General features: G+C 45.6%; 1 long non-coding RNA gene across 1 annotated transcript; it reads left to right on the forward strand.

Annotated features, from left to right (window-relative positions):
* The first annotated feature begins 13,163 nt into the window (after positions 1-13,163).
* On the forward strand, positions 13,164-15,465 carry LOC148208629 (uncharacterized). Its single transcript, XR_015788454.1, has 4 exons — positions 13,164-13,449; positions 13,554-13,738; positions 13,829-13,863; positions 15,072-15,465. It is a non-coding gene; the product is annotated as an uncharacterized LOC148208629 (long non-coding RNA).
* Positions 15,466-16,070: the final 605 nt, after the last annotated feature.

Raw genomic sequence — 16,070 nt, forward strand, 5'->3', positions numbered from 1 at the left:
TTGACCGACGAAGGATCACTAGCTTAGTTAGTGAGGATAGAGGGAAGGGTCGTTGGGTACGAGTAGTATTGAGATTTATGTTATTGCTAGGTGTGAACCGCGGAGGAAATTTTGTATTCTTTAGAAGTACCTTATTTGTTATGGATGTTGCTAGTAAACGCGTCACTGTCGTTGACTGGTGGTTATGCTGAACGCACGCACTAAGCGTGGTAACAATTATATAGATGCAAGCGCACACCTGTCAGAGTAATATAAAATGGATGGAGTATCCAAGTATCGATCCTCAAGGACTTCTAAATAATTTCCAAACTCTAAAGTTTTAAAGAATAGTGAATGTTGAAATGAGTGATTCTTGTAAAATGGGAAGTGGTCACAAATAATGGTTTTGGATTTGGGATTTGGACTTATAATGATAAAACCTAGCCCGAATAACTTCAAGTTAGCCAACAAAGAATCAAGGACATGCTAAGGACAATATGCATTTTACTTTAGAAACCAACGACTACGCTTCTCACTTGACTTATGTCTAAACAAGTTCAAAGTCCTAAGACATTCCCTAATATGTCTATTATCAGAGATATCTTAGTTTTAGGATGGAAATAGTCGCAACCTCGGGTTAAGGTCCTATGTCTAGGCTACTTAAGCGGAGCCCTTATGTCTAAGGCGCTCCTCTCCTCGGTTTAACCACTCGACAATGCAAATAAGCAACCTTTTCAGTATTGACTTGTTAAGACTTACAGTGGCCTTCTCTAAATCCTAACTTTTTGAGAAAACATGTTGAGCAATGAACGGAAAGCAAAAACACTACTTCTTAGCAACCCTTTTTAGAAATAAAGGCTAACTATCCATAACTGGGCTAGAGACGGGAATTTAGAAAGACATATTAAAGAAAATACAGCAAGTAAAATGGTTGAATGTGGAATGCATGTGTGAAAAACAAAAGTTGACTAACAGAGAGTTTTTCTCGGGATTGACAGCTTCGCCCTTCTTTTTCAAGCAAGGGGGAGTGTCACATGCTCTTTCCTCCAAAAACACAACTCTCTTAACTAAAAATAAAGTAAAGGCAAAGAGAAGAGAAGCAAAGTGCTGGATTTTTATATATTTGAATAAGTAGAAAATAACTAAGCACAAATGGAAACAAAACAAAGCTCAATAAAGGAATGTAAAGTACTCGGGATTTAAAAACCAAAAGCAACTAATGAAAGCAACTCAAAATTACTTAGAAAGCAACAAAGAAACACTAAAAATGATCAAGAGAAGGAAGCAAGGCTTGATGAATTTGGTGGAGAAGCTACTGGAATTTATAGCTATGCAGAATTGGTTAGGTAGGTCCTAAAACGATGGTGAATCACCCATTTCCAACTCTTTTGACTGACCAAATCGTGCTCAAACTGATAGTGGAACACTTCTTCTACACGTATGCATCGGTTGGAACTACCAAAACGCATGGGAAGACGTGTTTCATTAAGGGCAAAGTTGGAAGAAAAACTGTTTTCTGCAGCCTTCCCAGGCGCCTGGCGCCTCCCATGTAGGTATTTCCGACTTTTTGCTTCTTTTGATTAATTTGCACTCCCAAATGGTCCTAAAATGTCATAAATACAATATAAGCCAACCACAAACCATAATATATGAATTTTGCATGAATTGGAACTCAAACGACCGAGAAAAATCCGAAACAAAGCTGAAACATAGTAAAAACAGCATCTAAAACCTTCTTTTTACGCATGTAAACAAGTGTAATCAGTCGTCGTTGGAGTTTAGGTGTACGGTTGTTTTATTTATTTATGAATTTTTGCCACTAAGGCAGATATGAGATGTTTCTGTTTTTAAATTGCCTACGGAGGGCGAAGTCCTGTCAGTTTGTGGCATTTGTATTTCTGACAGAACGTATAGGAATCGAAGTTTTATTTCGTTTAAATTATTTTCCCAGGGAGTTGCTTATCGCGTGTTTAGAGTTAAAGCTAGCCAAGTAAATTATTTAGCGTTGCCTAGGATGATATATATAAAATCTTGGGGCGTTACAGAGACTCTCAAATTCAAACCTTAGGAAAGAGGTGCGATGTGAAAAGAGTTATCTCACAAGCCTTTAAACTTACAAAAGTTATGGGTTAGAAGTGCGATATGAATCTGTACCTTCATAAGCTCCAACTTATACAAGCAAGTTTAAAAAGATTCTTAAAGGGAAAAGTAGTAAAAGAACAGATAGAAATGGAGAAATGGAAGTTTCATTGATTAAAAAGGACAGAGCCAAGGCTTATATACTTTGCAGCTCTACCCAAAGACTTACAAAAAAATATATAAAGATAGAAGGAAAGGGAGCCTCAGATACTTCTGAGGTGGGAGGACAGCTCGCCCTGGGAGCCTAGAAGGTTAACCTCCTGAGATCCATCCTGCTGGGAAGGAACCTCCTCTTGCGTTGTGCCGATCTCATTGGGCTCTTGGCTAGGGGCATCCTCTTCTTCCATGTCGGAGTAGTCAGAGTCCAGCTCCCTAACGTACTTGTCCACCAGCGATTGGGGGCCAGGAGTCCCATTAGGCCCAGAAGCCCACTTCTCAGAATATTTCTTCTTGAGATCGCTGAGATCGATCTGAAGGTGGGGCATGTCGGCAGCAATGCCCTTCATCAGGAACTTGAAGCCGGCGTCGCTGATGTCCTTGGCAAACCCATCGAAGTCCGGGTGTTGCCTGAACGACTCTTCCAGCAGAGACCCATTGGTTAGGCACTCCTTCAGGTCTTTAAGCTCGGCTGTGAGGCGTCCGATTGAGGTATCCTTCTCCTCAAGGACCTGAGCGAGATCGTCCTTCTCCTTCAATAGTTGGAATTTCTCCTTCTCCAGCCCCTTGGTAATCGCATGGGCTGCTCGGAGGTGGGCCTTGTGCTTTTCACCCTCGTTCTTCAAAAGCTCGGCCTTGGCATCCACCTCGGTCTTTAAGATACCCACCTCGCCTTGGGCCTTTAGCAGCTCGCCCTTCAGCGTGGTGGCAGCCTCTAAAGCAGCAGAAGAGTTCTCCCTCTCCTTTGCTGCCAAAGCCTCCCTTCCATCCAGCTCAGCCTTGACCATAATAGCTGAATGAATGGAAGCGACAAACGCCTGCGAAAATCAAGGAACACAGTGGTTAGATCAAGCTGTGAATCAAGAAAAGAAAAAATAATAATAATAAGTGATGCAAAGCAGATCTTACCTCGGCAGCGTTGTCAATGGTCCTCTGCAGTACGGACCCTGGATCACTCACGAACTTGGATACTCTCCTCAGGCAACAGTCCAAGCACGTGTCCGAGATGCGGGACACCTGGTCCTTCACCCTAGAGCTTGACGGTTCCATCCTGAACCGCGTTCGCACGTCGGATGTCCCCCACATCCGAGCTTCGGGGTCATCCACCAAATCAGCATGGCTCGTAGGCAGAGTCCCACGAGCCCCAGCTTCCGAGGAGGAGGAGGCCTTCTTCTTCTTTCTTCTTCTCCTCAAAGGCGACTCTCCCCTCCCCTCGTTCAGGGGAGATACGTCAAGCGCCTCGGACTCTTCCCTCAGGCGCTTCTCTTCAGATCGACCCCCAGACAAGTCTAGTTCAATCACAGGGGTGGGGACTGCAGAAGACGGCCCAGAGTTACCCTGAGCCTCAGTCCGTGGCACCGTAGGCGTCACCGGTTCAGTCCCCACCACAGTCTTGAGGGCGTGAGCACGGCCCTTGGACTTGCGCTTCACACTCCCAGTGAATCCGCACACCATTGCTGCAAAATAAACAAGCATAAAATTAGGGATCAAAGGAAAGATGAAATTAAGACCTAGGTCGAGCACGACTTACCGAGTTCAGAGTTCGGCCTTGAAGCTTCGATTGGCCGAACTAGAGGGTTGTAGTCAAGAAGCCCCGACTCCAAGAGAAGCTTGTCGGTGACCAAGGTTCCGATCTTCCTACCCTTGGGGAAGTTCTCCTTGTAGAACTTGAGGGTGTCGAAAGTGGCTTGATCGAGCTCGGGAATCGGCTTGATCGATACTGCACAAAGTAAACAAAAAGTTCGAGTTAGATGCGAATATCAAGAAGCTGAAAGAAAAAAGAAAACAAGAAAGACTCCATACCTAGGTTCCCAAACCTAGCAGGCACGTCAAAGAAGGGACGACCTGACTCGTCCTTTGCCAGCCACTCACCCGAGGCAAAGAACCACTTTCCTACCCATCCCTTGATGGAGGTCGGCCCCTTGACTATGCCATCTGCGCCTTTCCTCGCACACATATAGTACCGACCAGGTTTTTTGGCTATCCTCTTAGCCTCAAAACACCCAAGGAGCTGATCGACACTTAGCAGCTCGGCCTCGTCGTCATCCCGAGCTCGCAACCAAAAAAGAATGGCTAAAGCAAAAATGACACCCCACTCATTGGGGGCCACTTGAGCAGGAGCCAGTCCAGTTCGGTTTAAGAACTCCTGAGCAAAGGGATGAAGAGGAAGTCTGAGGCCGTACTCAAACATTTTCAAATAAAGAGTGACCCATCCCTCTGGAGGATTGTCAGCTCTTTCCCCTTCCTCCGGAATCCTAAGGAGGATGTCATTCAGAATGTTAAACCCCCTACGAAGGGGTCCAAGATAATGCTCGGGCATCCTAGAAGGGTACTCCAGACCCTGGCCCGAGGTGGAGGTATCGCTATCCTCTCCGTCATCCGAGAACCTAAAGTTCTCTATCTCTTCCAGCTCGGACTCTAACCTACGAGCTAAGACCTCCCCAGAGTCACTTGGTTTGGGGGGCGAACTACTTATTGTCCGACCTAAACTACCCAGACTATCACTACTGGACGGGGAAGATAAAACTACCATGTCTGAAAGAAGAGTAAAAGCAAGGAAAAGCGACTGACCTACAGGAAAGGTTCGAGCTGCTTTCAGATCGAACTCCATAAATTCAGGAAACGTAAGGTTTGACCTGAAGTTTCGGGACTATTTATAGCTGATCGGAAAAACCTCTGCGCCGTACACGTGTAATCAACGAGCGGCTGGGATCTTCTCGGGATACGCAACGGCGAAACACTTGAGTGCTCCGACAACCTGGCAGGTCGAAATGTATTCCGCAACGGTCATATTCCCTCTACAAATGGAAAGTCGCCACATGTCCAAAATAGATTCGAATGAACTTCTCTGTCAGGTCGAGATCGAACCTAACAGAGAGGGGGCCAATGTTTGGGGGTAAACGTACTCGGGACACGTGGAGGACCCTTATTCGTGTTTGAAGAAATTAGATAAAAAGGATTGCTAGGTCCACCTCGGCCCCGCCGAGGTGACTGGGTTTGCCCCTTAAACGATGAAGTATGGGCACCAAAGTTCGACCTGACTGGGGTCCGACCTGCTCGGAACCCGACAGGTCCGATATGAGAAAAGACATGTAATCGCCGGTCGTGTGTGCTGTCGAATCCATCACCTATAAATAGAGGGCTTCATTTCACGCTCAGGTATCGAATCTCACCTCGAACTAAATAAGGAGTCCGATCTATACTGACTTGAGCATCGGAGTGCTTACCCTCTTGTGCATGTCCACTCTAGTATTCAAGTCGGAACCGGAGACTGGGTTCGAGCTCGATTCGTGAAGAACCGTTGTGCAAATTCCTGCATAAACAATGCAAATAAAATTATTGAAATAAAAAAATGAACTAAAATGATGTACAAATCCAATTTGTAGTGCAAACACACACAAAGAATAGACTAACCAACAAAACAGTGGACTTTGCGGTAAATAGGGTGACTTTGGGTGAAGGGTGTGTGATGTATACAACACGGATGGGGCTCCAACCAGTGGCAAATGTTAGCACAACAAGTGTACTTAAAATACATGGGATGCCAAAAGGTTTGGAATTCGTTGGAGGGGCTGCTCTCTCAAAGAAAATTCTGGGGCTGCACAAATGGTCTATCTCGGGTGGCCCAGTGGGGGTGGCGACTGTCCTCCTTTTGGGCTGTTCAACTAGGCCAAAATAATCCAACAATAATTTTAAAACAAGATATAATCAGTATTAGGATTACTTGCCAAAAAGAAATCGATTTGGACAAAATTTGATGGCCCAAATAATTTTTCCAAAAACGTCCAGCTTCAAATATGGAAAGTTTTCTACTTGGACACTGTCTCTTCTTTCATCGATAACTTTGGCCACAGACCTCCGTTGATGACGATCTATATGTTCCTGGAAAGCTCTTTCAAAGATCTTTAATTTGGTACTTGATGTGACTATATTGAGCAAAAAGGTAAGCAAGATATCATTCGTCGAATTTGGGACACTGTTTCTTCGGTGTCTGCAAGATTTCCAGATTACACAGTGTTTTCGAAAAAATGATAACTTCCAAACCATTTATCTAAAATTATTGATTCTTAGCTCTATATAAAGTTAACACATAGATATTTCGAATGACACAGGTTTCACTCAATTTAGAATTCTTAGCAAAAAGTTATGGATTTTAGAAGTCGGGTCTGGGTTTTATGCTCTCTGCAGGTTTCTCTCAATTTCTGGGGTTCGAAGAATAGTTGATAACTTTGGCTATAGAGCTCGGATTAAAGTGAAACTTGGTTTGTTGGAAAGATTTTGAAGTGTAGAACACAAACAAACAAGTTTTGAACACTTTAATGAAATCTTCGAAATCAGAAATTCTCTTGCAAGAATGATAGATCGATGGCACGTGGAAGACAAGAACAGTGGAACTTTTTATGAGATTTTTTAATAAAGGAATGTAAAGACAATGACAAGAACTTAAAGACATAAAATAAACATATATCCCGGTCTAGAGCATAAGCTCTGATACCAAATGATATGCGACAACCCAAGTGTATTGAGCTACTCGAGCCACAAGCCATTTGAATCCAATAGTAGAGATTGTTCAACTCGAAAGGGTAAGAGTTTGGGGGATTACTTTGCAGTTGTTACCTTGAGCAGACAGAATACTCACTATGCTTGAGGCCGGAAACACTCAACGAGTTTGATGACCAATTAAACAAGTATGCTCTAAAGGGTTCAAACACGAAGGCCTAAGTTCAACCAGATTTGGGGGGGTGGGGTTTGCACAAAGCAATTGAGAGAAAATACTCACTCTATTTTATTCAATTCGAAAATTCTAAGGTGTGTTACAATGGAAGGGTACAAGCCTATTTATAGGCCAAGGCCCTTAGCCTTTTAAGGAAAATAACAAAATTAAAAAGAAAATTTAAATTGATAAATTCCTAAAATGTCTAAAACTTGCCTAAAGATGAAATTTAAATTTGATAAATAAAACAATAAATCAAAAGTAAATCCTAAATCAAATCTCCCAATAATAAACCAAAATCATAAGGAGAGGCATTCCTTATTTGGGAGGAGTGGGCGGCAAGGCATTGCTAGCGCGCGCGGGAGTAGGGCTGGCACGGGTGGCGCGCACGCATGGGCATCGAAGTGGGGCGCGCTGGGCATGTGGTATGGGCACTGGGCGTTGGGGCAAGCGCGCTGGGCGTGCGCGGCAGGGCACTGGCGTTGGACGGCAATGGCGCTGGTGATGCGTGGCAGGGGCGTTAGAGAGCATGCGGCGCGCGCGGGCATGGACGCTGGTGGCGGCATAGGCGCGCGAGTGGCGGCAGGGCGCGCAGGCGCTTGAGCGTGTAGGGGGCATTGGTGAGCGGGCGGAAGCGGCTGACATAGGCGTGGGCTGGCAACAACGGGCGCATGGCAGGGGCGTTGTGAGGTTAGTGCCACGTTGGCGTGCACGATAGGGGCGCGCGCGCAAGGGCGTGCGACTGGCGGTGCTTGCGTGCGAGTGGCCTATCGATCAGCCTGTCTTTGAATAAACCAAAATCATAAGGAGAGGCATTCCTTATTTGGGAGGAGTGGGCGGCAAGGCATGGCTGGCGCGCGCGGGAGTAAGGCTGGCACGGGTGGCGCGCGCGCATGGGCATCGAAGTGGGGCACGCTGGGCATATGGCATGGGCATTGGGCACTGGGGCAAGCACGATGGGCACTGGGCGTGTGCGGCAGGGCGCTAGCGTTGGAGGGCAGCGGCGCTGGTGATGCGCGGCAGGGGCGTTGGAGAGCATCCGGCGCGCGTGGGCATGGACGCTGGTGGCGGCACAGGCGCGCGAGTGGCGGCAGGGCGCGTGGGTGCTTGATCGTGTAGGGGGCGTTGGTGAGCAGGCGGAGGCGGCTGGCATAGGCGTGGGCTGGCAACAACGGGCGCATGGCAGGGGTGCTGTGAGGTTAGTGCCATGTTGGCGTGCACGATAGGGGCACACGCACAAGGGCGTGCGACTGGCGGTGCTTGCGTGCGAGTGGCCTCTCGATCGTCTTGTCCTTGAATAAACCAAAATCATAAGGAGAGGCATTCCTTATTTGGGAGGAGTGGGGGGCAAGGCATGGCTGGCGCGCGCGGGAGTAGGGCTGGCACGGGTGGCGCTCGCGCATGGGCGTCGATGTGGGGCACGCTGGGTGTCACGGTCGTACATTTTTCAACCGCGCGGCGCCATGATCTAAGCTCGACCATGGCCAGCCTTACGAGGAACTCTAGCCCCAATCCACTTTTCGAGCCCCTTTGTGGCTTCGTCGGACATTAGGCGAGGTTCTTTCTTCCTCGACTCAGCTTCATTTCACTTTTCCAACCATCTTGGCTCTCGGCCACTCGGTCGTCCCGCTCCTACAATGAGCCAGGACTTTACCGGGATGAGTTCTGACACATAACGAGGTCAGAACGAGCTTAAAACGCCAACCGGGTACAATCGGGACATCCTGCCGCTTAACTATGTCAAAACTAGCTTATCGGACCCATCAGACGTCTCTAGGACCATTTCTGCCGAGAAACTAGTCAATAACGGGCTAAACGGCCTTACCGGGTACTGCCGGGATGATTCCTGCCGAGATCCGGACAAGGAATGACTAAACTTGGCAACCGGGATGAGTCTTGCCGCTTACCGGGCCAAGACTAGCTTTTTCTCACTTACCGGGTGCCCACCGGTACTGTAGGATGCCACCCCGAGCATCGGGATGTCATCGAGCTTCGCTGAACTCTTGGGCACACATACCGAGAACCGACCCATGTACTTGTATTTATGATCGGGACCTTTCGGACATCCATCCATCAGGACATAATCGTGGCACGTCGACTCCCGCGACCGTGCCTTGTCGTTCGAGCATACCGTACCGCATAATGGCCCCTATGTGCAACCTCCAGCCCATGGGACGAGGCGCAATGCCAGCACACCCGTGCCGTCCGACACTGACCTTGAGATTCCCATTCTCAAAGGAAGACGTCCAAGACCTTGGTCTTGCAACGCTCGCCCACGCCATGACACACGCATGTGTCATGGGGTAGCTCACTTAGGCCACAGGGCCCAGGGGTGGTGGAGAGCTGACACCATGCCTCCCCCTATGGTACATTCTAAGGCATTCTTGGTCTGGCAGGCGTGTACGTGCAAAGTGGCGAGGAGTCACTCGCCAACGTAGAGCGCACGTCTGAACTCCGATTGACACGAAACTTGGCGTGCTTGCATATCTCACTTATATGCATCTAACTCTAAAGTCGCTCGTCCAAACTCTCGACGGAACCCCGACTTTTAGGGTCGTGGCCCGGGGTCCCAACTGGCCCCCGCTGAGCTTGTCACCGACACCACTGACATCGCCTTCGCCTTGCATTCTGCATATGCCTTCTCTAGGCATTCTTGAGTACATCCATGGGGTGTGATAGGTGATGCACCATCCTCCTTGGTCGTATCATGGCACTTCTCTCTCGGCCCTCAACATGGCCCGACGGGCGACATATGCATGTCGCCACCACTTGTCCACTATGTGGGCGTCACAACCTACTCTCTACTAGTATGGTTGTGACACTGGGCATGTGGCATGCGAACTGGGCGCTGGGGCAAGCGCCTTGGGCGTGCGCGGCAGGGCGTTGGCGTTGGACGGCAGCGGCGCTAGTGATGCGCGGTATGGGCGTTGGAGAGCATACGGCACGCGCGGGCATGGACGCGGGTGGCGGCATAGGCGCGCGAGTGGCGGCAGGGCGCGCGGGCGCTTGAGCGTGTAGGAGGCGTTGGTGAGCGGGCGGAGGCGGCTGGCATAGGCGTGGGCTGGCAACAACGAGCACATGGCAGGGGTGCTGTGAGGTTAGTGCCACGTTGGCGTGCACGATAGGGGCGCGCGCGCAAGGGCGTGCGACTGGCGGTGCTTGCGTGCGAGTGGCCTCTCGATCGGCTTGTCCTTGAAATGGGGTCACTAGCTTGACCTCTCTTCTTCTCCACGCTTCCTCTTAACCCTAGTAGGTTCTTCATTGGCTTTCAAAATAGTAAAAATTTGTTAATGTGTCCAATGAAGCCTCTTTCGTTTTGGGAGGTCTTTCCTCAAGTTCTTATTCCTTGTTGGTGTAGGTGTCATTTTGGAGTGTTGGGTCAAACATGATCACATCACAACATTTCTACACTCATAATACAATATATCCCACAACTACATTTACTCAGCAATTATATCATCAACATCATTTATAAGATAACATCAATCTCAAACAATCATGCAAATGACATTTAAAGGCACACACACAAGCAACCAATTCATAACAGCATACAACAAACAATCCCCTCAAGTAAGAACTACTTATAAACAAAGAACCTAACACTCCTAAGCTTCGCCGAAAGGTTCATAAAACAAAAGAGATTACGTTTCAGGTTAGAATCCGATTAGAAACATCTAAAGTGAATCGACACTATGTTTAGGCGAGTCGTTACCTACACGCTCACGCTAAAACCACTTGGGTTGAGAGTGGGTCAATGTCGAATAAGTCTGACACTTCAAAACTATGTTCGAAAAGATTCGATGTAATGCCCCTCGTTACTTAGGTTAAATTTAATCTCGACTCTCGAGGTTCTACCACACACTTATTTAAATTTATGATGACATAATCTATTTTATTTTGTTTTTATCTTACTTTATTTTATTTTGAGTTGTCGAGGAGTCATAGTGATTTATATTTTATGTTTCAAAGGGCACTACTGGTCTTGTTTCAGGTCGTTCATTAGGGGGTAGTATTTTATTTTGTTGTAACTAGGTTTAAAATCAAATAATAAAAGACTAAATATAAATTATCGTCTATGAGGGAACCCTATCTAAGGAAGGTTTTGTCTAGGTTGAGGTATTTAAGCTGACCGTAAGGAACATCTCTACCTGGGAACCGACTTGGGGGTTGAATTATTCAATATTTTATATGCATGCAATAATGTCATTAGTTTATTAAAACATTTGATAAACTAAAACGTTAATGTACAACTTCCAATATAAATAGTTATATTGGGCCGACTAAAAATTCACTTACCTAAGTAATATACCCTAGTCATAGAATACTGAGTGGGAGCAAAAGAGAATGTGTAATATATCATATATATTTTTGATATACAAGGTATATATAACATTTTTTTCTCTCGCGTTTCTCCTTAATATTCACACTATGAGTTCCATGCTCGGCCTCGTGTTGCCCTGGGTGTAACCTCCCTACGAACGGTGTTTGCATAGTTCAATATCGAGGTGAGTAAAGATAGTATTCATATTAAGTGGGAGAAGGACATGTGACAATGCTTCCTACGTTCTCCACCATTAGTTTGTATCGTGAGATTTTATACATGACCTGCGTGTCGTCCTGGAGCGATCATCCCTACGGAGGGTCCATTGTATGCAATCGAAACCAAGGCAAAGTCCAGAAATTGATAAGGGTATCTTAGGTTTGACTCCAATATTTTCCTTCCTTATAGCGGGATTATTGAAGCGGACCTCTCAGGTTTGAAAATGGTGGTCACACTTACGAGGAGTTGTTAAACTAGTTAATAATTTCCTGACTGAATAAACGGTGACTAATGATTATAGGTATAAGAGTTATTCTAGTGTAAGATTTAGTTGAGAACGTCTCAATTCAGTGAAAGTTGTCTGCTTTACGGTAGTTGTTGCTCTAAATCATTGAAGCATCGTTGCAAAACAATTTTGTTAGGGTGCTTAATTACTTTTGCTAAAATTTAATTGGATTTAAAGGATAATGCTTGAAACTAATATAGGTTTGTTTTTATTTTCAGCATGTCTACTTCGATAATTGCACTCTTAGCTGCGGAAAAATTTAACGGCAATAACTAAAAACAATGGAAATCGTACCTAACCACTATTCTGGAATCTATTCCAAAGAGTTTCCTGCAATTCCGCAGCAATGCGGTTATTAATAAGCTAGAGTACACCCTTACCACGCTCTTAAACCAGCTGCAAACCTACCAATCTCTTATGAAAAAGAAGGGACAGGAAGGGGAGGCAAACGTTGCCACTTGACTCCGCTGCTGCCACTGCCAAGAAAGGCAAGGCCAAGGTTGCAAAAGAAGGAAAATGTTTCAATGCTACGTGGACGAGCATTGGAAGGGCAATTGCCTGAAATACTTGACCGAGAAGAAGAAAGCCAACGAAAGTAAATATGGTTTACTTGTTTGGAAACTTGTTTAATCGAGAATGATTATTCTACCTGGATACTTGATTCAGGAGCCACTAACCATGTTTGTTCTTCATTTCAGGGAATTAGTTCCTGGAGGGAGCTTGAAGCCGAAGAGATGACTCTCAAGGTCGAAATGGGAGAAGTCGTCTCAACGGTGGCAGTAGGAGAGCTTATGTTGTTTTAAGACAATAAATCATATATTTTATTAAATATTGTATATGTTTGTAACGCCCCGCGTTACTCAGGTTAGCTTGCCCCGAGTTCCGGAAAATTTTATAACAAAATAGATTTTGTTTATTGATTTATTTATTTATTTCATTTTTTTATTTTTTTATTTTATTTGACTCATCAGTGATCTTTATTTAATTTAAGTGTGGCATCTCGGCTAGTGTGTATTGCTACAGAGTTAGTGGTGAGTTAGTAGCGTGTAGTATTTATTAAGTTATGGTTTAGTACGGATTCCGCTATGTGACACTTGCTCTAGGCCATTGGACCAACTACGAAATTATATTATTGGTTTTGTTAACAAGAAGTGATTGGGTAAATGGGCCTTAAACAAAAGAAACTAGCCCAAGTGAGTTTATGTTGCAAAACAAAAGAAAAAGGGAAATTTAAAACAAAACAACCCTAGCCCATCTTGTTCTCCTTCCTCATCTTCTTCCACCCTTCCCTTTCGTTTGAAGCCGTCAGCCCCCCCCCCATCCGGATTTCTTTCTCCGACGAAGCAGCACCGATGACGGGACAGCAGCAGGTGCGACGTCGGGCAGCAGCTGGCGCGGGCGTCGGGCAGCGACAGACGGCGGCAGCGCGCAACGGGCAGCAGCGGCGTGCGACGGGCAGCGGCGGCGCGTGGCGTTGGGCAGCGGCAGACGGCGGCAGCGTGCGACGGGCAGCAGCGGCGCGTGACGTTCGGGCTGCTGCAGGCGGCATCGATACACGTGAGGCTGTTTTCGCGGCGTCCCTTCTCCGATCCAACGAGCCTAATAACCTCGAATAGCTTAGATCCGTGAAACCCGGTAACTTTTCTTTGACCCACATTTGTTCGAAGTTAGATTTGGATTACCCACATCCAACCGAAATCGATTTGGAATACCCACACCTAACCGAAGTTGTTTTGTAGTAACGGACATCAAAACGAAGCCGTTGGAGGTCGTTTTGGGCACTTTTCGCTGCTGCAAAAATGTGGACAGCAGTGTTTTGGTGGTGTTCGGCGATTATCTTCATCCGTTCGAAGCCCGATTTACGCTACCCACACCTTTGCAAGCTAGATCTAATTTACCCACACCTACACGAAGTCGTTTTGCGGTAATGAGCCCTTTGAACCCTCGTAGAGTCGTTTTTCGAAGGCTGAACAGTACATTTAAATTGCTGTATTTTTCTGTTTTTGGTGCTTAGGTGTGAGATCGACGCAAACTTAAAGACGTGGTTGTGTAAGTAGCACCAGGGGGCGAGTGCGTGCGTTATTTAGCGTTAACGGAATGGTTTTGATGCTGTTCTTTTTCTTGTTAAAATCATTTAAATGAGCATGTAGGGCTTGTTAGTTTGATTTGTGGATTTCTAGCGATCTTGTTGCCGTCTTCTATTATTGAATACTTTTGAGGAAACATGCTTCCTGTTCTTATTGTTGTAGGTGACTAGTAGGTTCTGAACTGTTGTAGTTAGAAGCAACTGGCTCATGACGTTTTGCAAATGGGATGTAAATGAAATGCTAGCATGGTTATACCGATAATTTCATTCATATTGCTCTGGTTGTGAGCTGTTGGATGTATTTTGTTTATTACGTGGAACGGCCTGCTTGTAAACGGTGTAGTGATTTAGAATGTGGGAGTTTTACTTGTAGGTGGTCATGGAAGGGTTAGTGAAGTGGTGAAGGGTGAAGGGTAAAGGGACGGGTTGATAGTCCGTTAACCACGGGTGTTCTGACCTGGAAAAATGCATATAAATCGCTTGGAGGTTCAAAGCCCTGAGTAGTGGCCTTGGGAATAAATGACAAGGCCGAACGTCAAATCTCTGTAAACGTGTATTGGGGTCTTGGGGATAAATGTCAAGGACCAATACGCTGGGAAGTCATCGGTACCTTGGGAATAAACGGCAAGGACCGGTGCACAGTTCAGGCCTTGGGAATAAATGGCAAGGTCGAACGTCAAGTCTCTGTAGAGGAGTATTGAGGCCTTGGGGATAAATATCAAGGGTCAATGCGACTCGAGGAGTTAGGCTTGAGGGATAAAAGTAGAGTGGTGTTTGCGAAGTAGTGGTGCTTGTCCTTGGGAATAAATGGCAAGGTCGAACATCAAGTACTGGAAAAGGAGGGGGTACGGTGACTTGGGAATAAATGTCAAGAGCCGTCATGCCTCGAGAAGTTAAGCGGGGAGTAACACAGGGGGTGTAGAGGAAGGTTTAGTACCATGAGACAAGAGCTAGTGAATCATGGGTTGTGGTCTTGGTAGTTCCGACGCATGGTTGTTGTATGTAAATGTCTAGTTATTGTTTGCTATCTCTCACTGCTTATTTGATTGCCTTGCTATCGCTTTATTCTTTATGTCGTGACTATGAGCATGATTTTTGTGTTAGTTAGGAAGTGCTACTTACGGAGTACCTTATGTACTCACCCCCCCTTTTTACCCTTATATGTTTTCAGGTGCGAACAGGGGCGACCGCGGTGATGACGTGGAGAGGGCTTGACCGAGGAAGGATCACTAGCTTAGTTAGTGAGGATAGAGGGAAGGGTCGTTGGGTACGAGTAGCATTGAGATTTATGTTATTGCTAGGTGTGAACCGCGGAGGAAATTTTGTATTCTTTAGAACTACTTTATTTGTTATGGATGTTGCTGGTAAACGCGTCACTGTCGTCGTTGGAGTTTAGGTGTACGGTTGTTTTATTTATTTATGAATTTTTGCCACTAAGGCGGATATGAGATGTTTCTGTTTTTAAATTGCCTACGGAGGGCGAAGTCCTGACAGTTTGTGGCATTTGTATTTCTGACAGAACGTATGGGAGTCGAAGTTTTATTTCGTTTAAATTATTTTCCCAGGGAGTTGCTTATCGCGTGTTTAGAGTTAAAGCTAGTCAGGTAAATTATTTAGCGTTGCCTATGATGATATATATAAAATCCTGGGGCGTTACAATGTTGTTCCTAAAATTAAGAGTAGCCTGATTTCTATTTCTTGTCTATTAGAACAATTGTACTATGTTTCATTTTCTATGAATGAAGTGTTCAATTCCAAAAATGGTGTTAACATTTGTTCTGCCAAGTTAGAAAACAACTTGTTTGTGCTAAGATGAACCGCAACTAAAGCAGTTTTAAATACTGAGTTATTCAAAAATGCTAAAACTCAAACTAAAAGGCAAATAGTTTCTCCCAAAGAAAATACCTATCTTTGGCACTTAAGATTAGGTCACATTAATCTCAATAGGATTGAGAGGTTGGTTAAGAATGGCCCTCTAATCGAGTAAGAAGACGATTATTTACCACTATGTTAATATTGTTTTGAAGGCAAGATGACTAAAAGATCTTTTACTGGAAAACTTACAGAGCTAATGAGCCCTTAGAACTTATACATTCAAAAATTTGTGGTCCGATAGATGTTAAAGCTCGAGAAGGGTATGAATACTTCATCTCTTTTATAGATGATTATT

Source organism: Momordica charantia (genome assembly GCF_013281855.1).
Source record: "Momordica charantia cultivar OHB3-1 chromosome 10 unlocalized genomic scaffold, Mcharantia_2.0 BLBB01000010.1, whole genome shotgun sequence".
NCBI classification, from domain to species: Eukaryota; Viridiplantae; Streptophyta; class Magnoliopsida; order Cucurbitales; family Cucurbitaceae; genus Momordica; species Momordica charantia.